Source organism: Lactuca saligna, chromosome 5 (genome assembly GCF_052625555.1).
Source record: "Lactuca saligna cultivar CGN05327 chromosome 5, ASM5262555v1, whole genome shotgun sequence".
NCBI classification, from domain to species: Eukaryota; Viridiplantae; Streptophyta; class Magnoliopsida; order Asterales; family Asteraceae; genus Lactuca; species Lactuca saligna.
This window is the reverse complement of record NC_136421.1, coordinates 286,617,874-286,628,822: the sequence shown is the minus strand read 5'-3', so window position 1 is coordinate 286,628,822 and position 10,949 is coordinate 286,617,874.

The window sequence follows — 10,949 nt, the reverse complement described above, 5'->3', positions numbered from 1 at the left end:
AGAGAGATTTACTTGTAGCCATTTTCATTGAATAATCATGCAATGCAAGGTCCGTGGACCCTGTTATACTTCGTTTATGATTATTTTAAGTCCCGAAAAGGGTTCATAGTCATGTTTTGATGCGTTTAACTCCCTTCTTAGGGTTTCATATTGATAAACACATAGATTTATCGAGACACTCGAATTCTTGACATACAAATGTACGTTTTTATAGAATAACTTTTAATCATACCAGTTTTATACAAGATTGACCGGTTTGACTTGCTGCCTTTGACTTTGACTTAAATTTGACGGTTGTCACATCCACGCCCATTATTTCCTCCACCTTGGTTCTTTCCTCTAACCAATGGCGGTTCAGATTGACCAACGGTCTTACTGTAGTTTCCTCCTCGAATTGTCCATCATTCAGTTCTAGTTGTTCAATAGGCATCGAAGATTCATCCTTATTATTCACTTGGGGACAAGGGTGCCGATTCGTATTTTAATTCGCATTTTCAGCTATAGTGATTGGCTCTGGTGCAGCTTCTACTATCGGCACCTGCTCATTCACTTGGGGACGAGGGTGCTGATTCCTATTTTAATTCGCATTTTCAGCTCCACTTTGGGTTCTTTCCATTTTGATCTATACACTAAATTAGGTGAATTTAGATCTTTATTCATGATAGACATTTAAATTCTCCTTATTACTCCGAAATATTACATGCTAGTTCTAATATCGTAGTCGAATTCTTAGAATCCTGAACACGTAAGGTTTCCAAATCCGGTCGGCACTAGACCATAGATCCGAACAAATAATAGCATATAAGGCAAAGATAAAACATTTAGCACATAAAAAAAATTAGGCATCTTTCCTAAAATAAACTAGTGCTCGTGTATCTAAAATATAGTAGACACTCATCTCGTAATCATCGCTTAGCATTATAAGTTTAACTCTAGAAATCCTACAAATTCCTAGTTAACTTAAACTATTGCTTTGATACCAACTGTGACATCCCCAATTTCACGGCTAGAAAAGACTAATTTGTTTATGATTTATCTTCAAAGCAGAGTAACCTTTTAAAGAAAAGTGTTACATAATTTGTTCCCAAAAGATAATATGATAAAGGTTTATCAAAGCATTTCCGAAGAAATGTATTTCATTATTTTAAAACCTCAAGATGTCATCATTAATACAGATCAAAAGCATAAACAGTACAAAAAAGGCTTACAACATTTATTTATATCTACTAGCCTATAATCCATAATCCTCTCGTCAAGTCATCCAACTATGCTCTTGCCACTACCTGTAATACAAGAAACTGAGTGAGTTTGGCTTGGGAGCCTGGTGAGCACATAGGGTTCTCAACCCACAATAAATAAGTTTATTAATTTCATCAAACCAAACCAAATTGATTACCCATTCCCGTTATCCTTACTTTATGTCCCTAAAGCATCTAATATAAGGGACCTAGCCCAAGGATTATCATTGGGTGACAAAACTGCTTAAGGGACACCTCAACAATTTATGTCAAATAAGGCAACCATGAGGGGGATGGGGTACTGCTGGTGAACACTTAGTTCAAATAAACACCTACAGGTTGCAAGCCTACCAATGATCCATTAGACTATCTAGAATAGTCTGTGATCATCATCTATACTCCGCTAGATGACTGGATCATCGTCAACATCGAGGCCTATCATCATTTTATTTCATCACACACCAACAATTTGATTTTCCCATGTATATAAAATACACATACAATTCATATCTGAAAAACCAAGTTTAAATTCTTCATTTAATATAGATCTCAAAGTATAAAATATATATGCAGTTTAGATTTTAGAGAAAAGTTTAGATATGACAAAAATAATACGTATACAGTTCACATCTGAAGGAAAAGTTTTAGATTTGATGAAAAAAATACATATGCAATTTAGATATGAAGAAAAAGTCTTATATCTAAAAAACGAAAGTTTAAATATGTCATCCATTATGGATCTTCAAGATAAACAGATAATATGCATACATAGCACACATTTTATATAAAATACTTCATATCTATGTGTAAGATGAAAGTAACTATGCACTCACATGATAAGGTGGTGATTCGGATAACACTTAGCTTCTTAAAATAATCTCCTTTGACGAAACAATGGTTTTTGCTAAAAACCGGGTTCTGCACAGGCAGAGTTTCAAACCGAAAAATTCTTTTTCTCAGAGCCTTCATGCGCTTTGGAGCTTTCTTCTAGTGCTAGGGAGGTTTCCTAGGCTTCAGGGGTGTTTGGGAGGTTTATAGAGAGAGAGAGAGAGAGAGAGAGAGTAAAGAGAGAAAGAAGTGTGAAATATGTGAGAAAGAAAGCTACCCTTCGCACCCCTTTTATAGCCGGAGGCTGCCGACTATGCGAAAACGATGGGTGTTGTGTTGTGTTTGTTTAGTCCCTGTGGGGAAATCGATTTGGGTTGAGTGGTTCAGATCCAGATGAGTATGTTGAATTGAAGTCTCGAGGGTTTTTTTAGAGGTCGTGCCTCGGGCCTCGAGACACGATGAGGAAGTAGTTGATATGATCGGTTTGGAGCTGCATCTGGAATTCAAGTGGCAAATTGTCAAATTAGATTGTCATTATTGGTGGCAAGGATCTTGCCCTTCATATTTTTGAGTTCGAAGGAGTGGGCAGGCTTATGACCTCCCAAGTCAATTTGGATTCTTAGCTTAAAGGTGTGTTGGTCGTGGTGGTTGGCGACGACATGTCAGCACTGGTGTGCATAAGTGGTTTGATATGACACGAGTACCTCAGCGATGCGAGTAAGGGCCATATTACTATGAGATGGGAAAACTAGGTGTCGGATTTTCGTGTGGATTGCATATAGGGGTGTATGTTTGGATTGTAAATCAGTAGTTACATATGCTTTGTAATTGGTTATTATTAGCAATTCAGAGGCTTTTTAGCAAGAATTCAGGTTCTCTTGGGGTTCGTTGGATCCATTCTTTTGAGGTCTATTCTGCGTATGTTATTCAATCCATGGTCAAGTATGGTTATACTTGGATGGGCTGCTTGGGTTATGTTTTGGTTTCATACCAGTGGGCGGTGGTTCGCGTTCTAAGTGGGGGGGGGGGGGAATTGAGATTCTCAGGTTGAGTGTTAGCAATTCAGGGTTTTGTTAGTTTGTTGTTTCGTTTGCTGCTTTCAGATTTGTTGGGCAGATGTTGATCGGTGAACCCTCTCCTAGCGGGTATGTTTGACTCCAGGTGGGATGTGGTTTCTCTGGTTTAGGTGTCAAGGTGTCCTAGACCATTGTTCAATGAGTTCGTTATTTGGTGGGAATTCTCCGAAGGATTTAAGTGGTGACAGTTAAAGGTTAAGGAATACGTCAGCTACCCTCATGTTTAGTATATTCTATGTTCCTTTGGTCTTCGTGTGTGCTTACCCTCAATGGTAGAGTGGGAGCTTGGTTTATTGCAGACCCAGGTTTTGGTAACCTTCAGGATCATCTGGAGGTCTTCTCAAGCTAGTGGTGTAGTGATGGAATCTGTTCAGTCTCGTAAGTATGGGGTGTTGTTCGATCGATCATGAGGATATTTCCTGTTTTGAGTAAGGTGGCCTTTTCGATTATCTCTTGTGTTTCCTTTCTTTTCGGATGAGATTATGGGTTTCTGAAGTGTGTGTATGGGGGTGCTCATTGTGAGCTGAGCAAGAGGGCATTGGGGCTCTTGGTTCGAATTATGTGCATGGTTCCCTTGGGTTTTGAAAGACCCTAACTTTCGTATTTATGAAAGACCCAAACTTTCATACTTAACAATATAGTTACCCCTAAACATGCTACTTGCATATTCATAAAAACAATATTTTACATTGATAAAGAGGTTACAAACTACTGGATACAAACCGACTATTTTAAAGTGTTATATATTACATTACTTCCCAGGATTCTATAGTTTTATACATATGGGAATGCAAAATACAATAGTTTCAAACTAGTCATAAACTTCTATCAATACAATAGTTTCAAACTATTCAAAAATCTTCTACCAGTATATAACTATACTGGATGCTTATCTCATGCAATTTGTTAAACATTGAGAGGGTAAGCAGTGACGCTTAGTGAGTTCAATAATAGATACAATATAACGTCATGCCATATATATACTTCAATATGGCATAAGCAAAGAGGAACAAGGAACAACAAGGGCATATGTGAATCATGTGACAAACATTCCATATCAATCATTGAATTGATTTAAAGATATACAATCAATGAGACATAACAATTTCCATACTTGATATACATCAATAAAGCTTTGGCCCAAATGGCACAAAAGACATACAACTTCGAATTAACATTTTGGTAGATTTCAGGCTTATAGCCCTGTCTAACCATTTGCCAATACCATAGAATAGAAATCATTATCTTACGGAGACATGTTCTACATGGCCAGAGGCTACATACCAGTACCAACGTGAATCTAAGTCCTTTCACTGATCACATGGTCAAAGGTGTTTCTTTGCTATTAAAAATAGCGAATAAAAATAACCCGGGAAAATGACCCGGAATAATAACACTGAAAAGCACATAGCACATATAACACATAACATACAATTGTTCCTATATATTAAACTCATCGTGAAATAACCGGGGGCTAAAATATTAATTTGGGCAGTACTTCGGCTCTAAATATGACTTTCGTCGTTGAAAACCGGGCTCTGCGAAGGTAGAGCTTCAAAACAGAAAAGATAATTTTTTTGGGCTTCTCAGGAGTCTTGGGGCGTGTTTCGGGCCTTGGAATCAGTAGCGGGGCTTCCGGGGAAGTGGAAGTAGAAGAAATATAAGTTTAGGGGTAAAAAGTGGCAAATTTCCAAAATTACCCGAGAGGTCTCACAGGCTGCTATTTATAGGGCCGAGGTTCGGAGGGTGCACTGGAAGAAGGAACACGCGGAATCAGAAGTGAAGTTCGGCCGAGAAGGTGACTTAGCGAAGCAGCTCGGTGGCAGCGAGGGAGAGAGACACGCGAAGGGGGAAGGCGAGTCGGCAGCAAGGCTCGGAACAGGTGGCGGCTTCGGCGAGGCTCGGACTGGCTCCAGCGATGCGAGGCGCATCGGATGCGTATTGGGCTGCGGATTTGGCCAAATCAGAAGGCAACACGCGTCGGATCCGGGTAGAGCGGCTACTGTTCATGCGAGGTGATGTGGCAACACTATTCATGCGTAATTTCTCGATTTTTGTGCGAAATCTTGTAAAATCCATAACATTCGCAGACGAGCTCCGTTTTTGACGTTCTTTATATGCACGAGTAGCTAAAACTACGCTCTATGACTTTCGTTTAGACTTCATCGGCTAATTTTGAATTTAATTTTAATATTATTATTTTTAACAGACCGGGACAAGAAAACCCGTTAAAAATTCATAACTTCTTCATCTAACATCCGTTTTCGTCAGACTTTTTACCGTTGAATTACAAATGACGAGACCTTCAATTCTCGTTTAGGTTGTGTCGGTTAAAAATCACTCGATCTAAAATTCGAGTTTTTGGCTGTCTACTGCTAAGCTGAAACTTCAAAAAATCATAACTTCCTCATATGAAGTCAAAATTTGGCGTTCTTTTTATCGAAATTCTCGGTTTAACGAATAATACGACTTTCATTTAGATTAATAAGGCTAATAATTAGTTTATCAAAAACTCACTTTTTACGTCATTTGGCACCGTGCCGGTTTTGTCGCGGATCTTCGATTGATCATAACTTCTTCGTTATAACTTGGATTTCGATGAGGTTTTCGCCTAAATGTTTCTAACGAGATTATCTAAAACTTTCAGTAATAAAATTTTACTTATTTCAAATTTTATATTTTCGCTATATTTCACTATTTGGCTTTTAATTGGAATCTCATAAGACTTCTAAAATTTTATGAGTGATTCTAAACATAGTCATTTCTAGTAAAAACTATCTGTTAGAACTCGACATTCAAATTCACATAGTATTTCATAATATTATTTACTTAAAACACGATTTCAAAACGTGTATGTTACACGTTTCAACTTTCTATTTACATCATGAGTGCAACCGGTATTCTATCCGTGGATCGTGTGCGACTTTGATTTTATAAGGTTTTGATTGGTAGCTGTCTTGTGGTGATTTGTTGGCATTGTAAGGTAGTTGTTTAGGTTCCTTCAAGGTAATGGAATGAAATGGGTATCTTCAGGACTGGGTGTTGGGCCAATGATGCGATGACGATAGTGTCGGTAGGTTATTGGGGGGCATACCAGTCATAGGATGTGTGCCTAGTGATCATGATGGTTCATTTCTTTTGCTTGTACTGCTTCTAGTATGGATGCGTTGATGAGTGGTCGGACGAATCATAAATCTATTGGTTGGATAAGGGAAACAGTAAGGATTGAGGGAAGTATCAGTTAGGTATCAGAAAGTTTCAACATGTTGTATGCAATAATTCCAGTTGTTTGCTAGCGGTTGTTAGGTTTGTGATTCTCAAGTTGGAAATTTCTTTTGCAGTCGTAAGTCACAAAGTTCTTGATGATTGTATCGAGTGGGTGCCCAGGTGGCGGTGCACCGGAGCCAGTAACTGTAACATCCCTTTTATTAAATAAATAAATAGATAAATTTGCTGAATGAATAGTCACGCTAAGTCGATATTATTTAGTGGATTGTTGGTTTTTGGGAGCCGAATGTTATAAATTGGATTATTCGGGGGCTAAAGTGTATTTCTTGGATTTATTTTGTGAAGATTTTTAGAAGTTAGGGGCTGTTTGGTAAGATTGCGACTTAAATAGAAAAGATATTGAAGTGTTGAGGGCTACTTGGTAATTATTAGGATTGTTTATGAAAAGAACTATGGAAGGGAGGGCTAAAGGGTAACTTTTGGAGTTCAATTGAAAACGAATGTCCTGGGGAGGGACTGAACTTGATAAAATGTACAAAATTTAAATGAACACGAGAATTTAAACCAGTCACCTCCCATTATCATACTAACCCTAACCCTAGCGTATTCACTACAACCACTATCACCTTTAGAGCCTCCTCGTCCGCCGCTTGAATCGCCACCCTCTTTCTACTTGCAACCTCGTTATGGTGCACCACTGCAATAGCCTTACTGCCTAAGATGTAGTCAGAAGTCAGAAGAGACACGGGACCAGTGAATGAAGCTGTGGTTGCCGATACCGGAGTCACGAATGACTAGAAGGCTCTCAGTAAGATCACTCGCCGCCCACTCTCCCTTTTCTTCATTCATTTTATGGGATGAATGTGGTGTACATCCCTAATACCGCTTCCAGCCTTGACCACCGATCCTTCTAGCTCCGGTAGCATTTCTGCTGCCTTGTAGGTGGTTGAGCGAGTACATGTTCACATGTGGGTGCTGTTTTCAGAAGTGGTGGTGTGGAATGTATGTTATCGACCATAAATCCCATCGCCAGCACCATGAGGTGGTGGCTGTTACTCGCTGCTGTCTTTTGCCACTTCTATGTTGCCACTAGCCACCATGGGGAGGGTGGCTGTGTATGTGTTTGAGCATATTTCATGAGGTAATATTGTATAAATCTTTTCTTGGTTAGGAAATTGAAGAAAACCCACGACCACCACCTTCTGCCATCGTTCCGCCGTTGTTAGCCACCATCTCGTTTGGTTGTGAGCTATCGAGTGCGTTTGGATTGATGTTTGGAGTGCTTTTGGTGTTATTTTGGCTCAAGATCATAACCACCACCATGAGGTAGTGTGTGCCACCATGTGCCACCGCTGACCACCACTAGGGTGGTTGTGTGTGTGTTTGTATTAGTGTTTGTGTTATTTAGGGTTTTGCTTTGTAATATTGTAACCGATGTGAACATAATAAAAAGAGACTCGTAACCATCACCGTGAGGTGGTGGCCGTCGCCGTTGACCACCACTACCCGAGGTGGTAGTGGGTGGTGCCCGCCTTATGAAACCCTAATGGGTCTTATGAGACCCTAGTGGGCCTAATGAAGCCCTAATTGATCTAAGGACTTAGTTTTAGTCATATTGGGCTATTATTGGGTTGAAAACCCTAATTAGGGTTTAGGAAACCCTAATTTTGGGATTATTGGTTTGGACTTATCAGGATCCGCATTTTGGACCATTGGAGTGGAGTTATGACTCAAGCCCGATTTCACTGTATATTTGGACTTAATGGATTAAGTCCTTAATGGGTTAAGTAGGAACACTTAACCCTAATCGTTATTTTATGTAAAAAAAGCCTAATTGGGTTTGGATGCTTGTTGGGCCATTTATTGGACTAAGATGTTGTGGGTCTTTGTGGGCTAATTTGGAACACATTTATGGACTAAGGGAAACTATTGGGCTTTAGGATAGTATCCATTAGAGAGGGTTGGGCCCAATTTGGAAAATTAGGCCATAAGTGGGCCTTAAGTATTATTAGCTATTAGGCTATCAGAATGCCAATCGTTTGGACTAGAATAATTGGTTGGGCCTTAAAATAAGGCTATGTGGAGGTTTGGGCCCAATTTGGAAAACCGGGCCATATGTTGGGCCTTGGTTGACTATTGGGCTTTTGGGACTTTAGGGTGTGAGTTTGGGCCTTGGTTTTGAAGCAAGCTAGGTTAGGGGTAAAATGGTCCATTTACCCCAAGTGTAGATTATGGTTGTGTATTGGAACCCAATTATTAATTGGGTGTCGTTTTGATGATTGACAGTTCGGGAACCTGTCAATCAGCAGCTAGAGTTTATCCACGGGACTTCATCAGTGCGAGGTGAGTCTCCTCACCATACCAATGGGTCTAAGGCACCAAGGCCGACCCATTTTATGATATGATATGTGATATGGTAGCTGATTATGTGGAAGACCTCAGGAGGTTACCGAGGCAGTAGACTAACACCATGTGGGGGTTCCCATGACAATTAGTCATATGTGTTATGTGGTATGCTAGCTATTATGTGATATGTGGTATGCTAAATATTTATATGATATATTGTGTGATAGTTGACTCTATGTTTCTTGCATGGATGACCTCAGGGGGTTCCTGAGGTAGTGGGATATAAGATCATGTGGGGGTTCCCATGACATTCCAGGCTAAGACCATGTGGGGGTTCCCATGGCAGTAGGCTAAGACCACGTGGGGGTTCCAATGACACTCGGTGTAAGACCTTGGAGGGTTTCCATGGCTGCCCTATATGTTTATATGCATGGCTCGTGTAGTTGATATGATTTATGTGGTTATATGAATAAGACATTGGAGGGTTTCGATGGCATCTCCATATGTATATATGCATGCTTATGTGATTGTTATGGTTTATGTAGCTGTTATAGCTGATATGGGTTATGTGCTTATGTGGATTGTGTGGGGTATGCCCTGGGGAACTCACTAAGCTTCATGCTTACAGTTTTGTTTATGGTTTCAGGTATCAACGATCTGGAAAAGAAGGGCTCGGATTGATCACAGTGCACACACCTATGATTTTCGCAGTGGATGATTTTGGGATAAACTTTGATAATTATTGTATTTAATGATGATTTGAAATGTTTGAAATAAATGGTATAAATGTTTTAGCTATATTAAAAATGAAATTTTTACCCTTGATTTTTGGGTTGTTATAGTGCCGGTTGGATGTATCACAAAAGTTCATGGTTTGATCGTCATTGCTAGTCAAATCAGTGGTTGGTGATGGCTTAGCAAAGAGTTAAGAGCTGTTAAGATTTTGGGTTCATCATATGGTTCGATTTTGGATTAAGAAATTTCCAACTTGGGTAGCCAGATTCAAATGGATATTCGTCAACTTTAGGGAAGGTTCCATAAGGAGGTATGGTGAGTAGCCATTTTCGACCAGGATTTTGGTGGGAACTCGTATTGGGAATCGCGAGTAGGTCCGTGCAAGGTCCGTATCTAGAGCGGAGGAGGTTAGGAAATATGTATATCAAAGGCATCAGTTGGAGGATTCAGGATTTAGCTTATGTGTCTACACTCTAAGATGGTTCCATCTTGCGAATGAAGGGCAAGTGATGAGGTTTCGGTCTCTTAGCAGTATTGTATCAGCTAGACAGTCGAGGAAGTCTATATTTTTTACTCCTTGTGTGTTGTTATCATCAAAGGTTGAATAGATTATTTGATGGATAAGTGTCATGGTTTAGCAATCGGTTCAGTTTGGGTGGTCTGTCAGGGAGTCAGAGCAATTTGATACCTAAGTTCGGATGTATATGGTTGGGTCTTTGCATGAGATTTTAGGTTGTTCTTCTTCAAGTTGGAAATTTCTTTTTGGGATTGGATAATTTGGAAAGGTCGATTATGTGCAGAATTTCAAGTACGTTCCTCAAGTGTTGTTTTGGTGATGAGTGCTAGTAAGGAGCAATTTCGAGGAAAAAATCTTATTTAAGTGGGGGAGAGTTGTAACATCTGAAGTATTGAAGAGAAATAGTTAAGAATAACCCCATTTCTTGGTCAAATTGATGAGTTGTAGGGACCAACTCATCATGTTGAAGATGGAAGGATCACGAGGGTTTAATGAACCGCCTCGACAAGTTAGGGAGCCTCAACTCGACGAGTTGGTAGCTAGGAAGGAAACCCTAATAATTAGGGCCTTGTTGTCCAAAACTGAAATCGAGTTGTAGCCTCCATTGGTAAGTTTTTGGATCCTTGGAAGGAAGTTTGGTGCTCATTTTGTTCATTGTGAAGGAATTAGAAGATCTTGAAGTTTCTATATTAGAGAATGAAGTCTTGGATCCAAAATCATTCTATTTCTTGCAGTCACTTTAAGGTGTCAAGTTCATACCTTGACGGATGGATGATTAGATCTCCTTATTTTGGGTTCTATTGTGTTTTGGCATCTTTTTGGGGATGATGATAGAGTAAAATCATTTTAGGGGTTGTTCCTTCAGGTCTGAGTTATTTTTGGTACCCTTGAGCTTAAAAGCGCAAAATTTATGAGGAGTTTGGTGTCATTCATGCATTAAGTCATCTATTAAGTCCATTCCAATCTTAATGGCTTCATTTA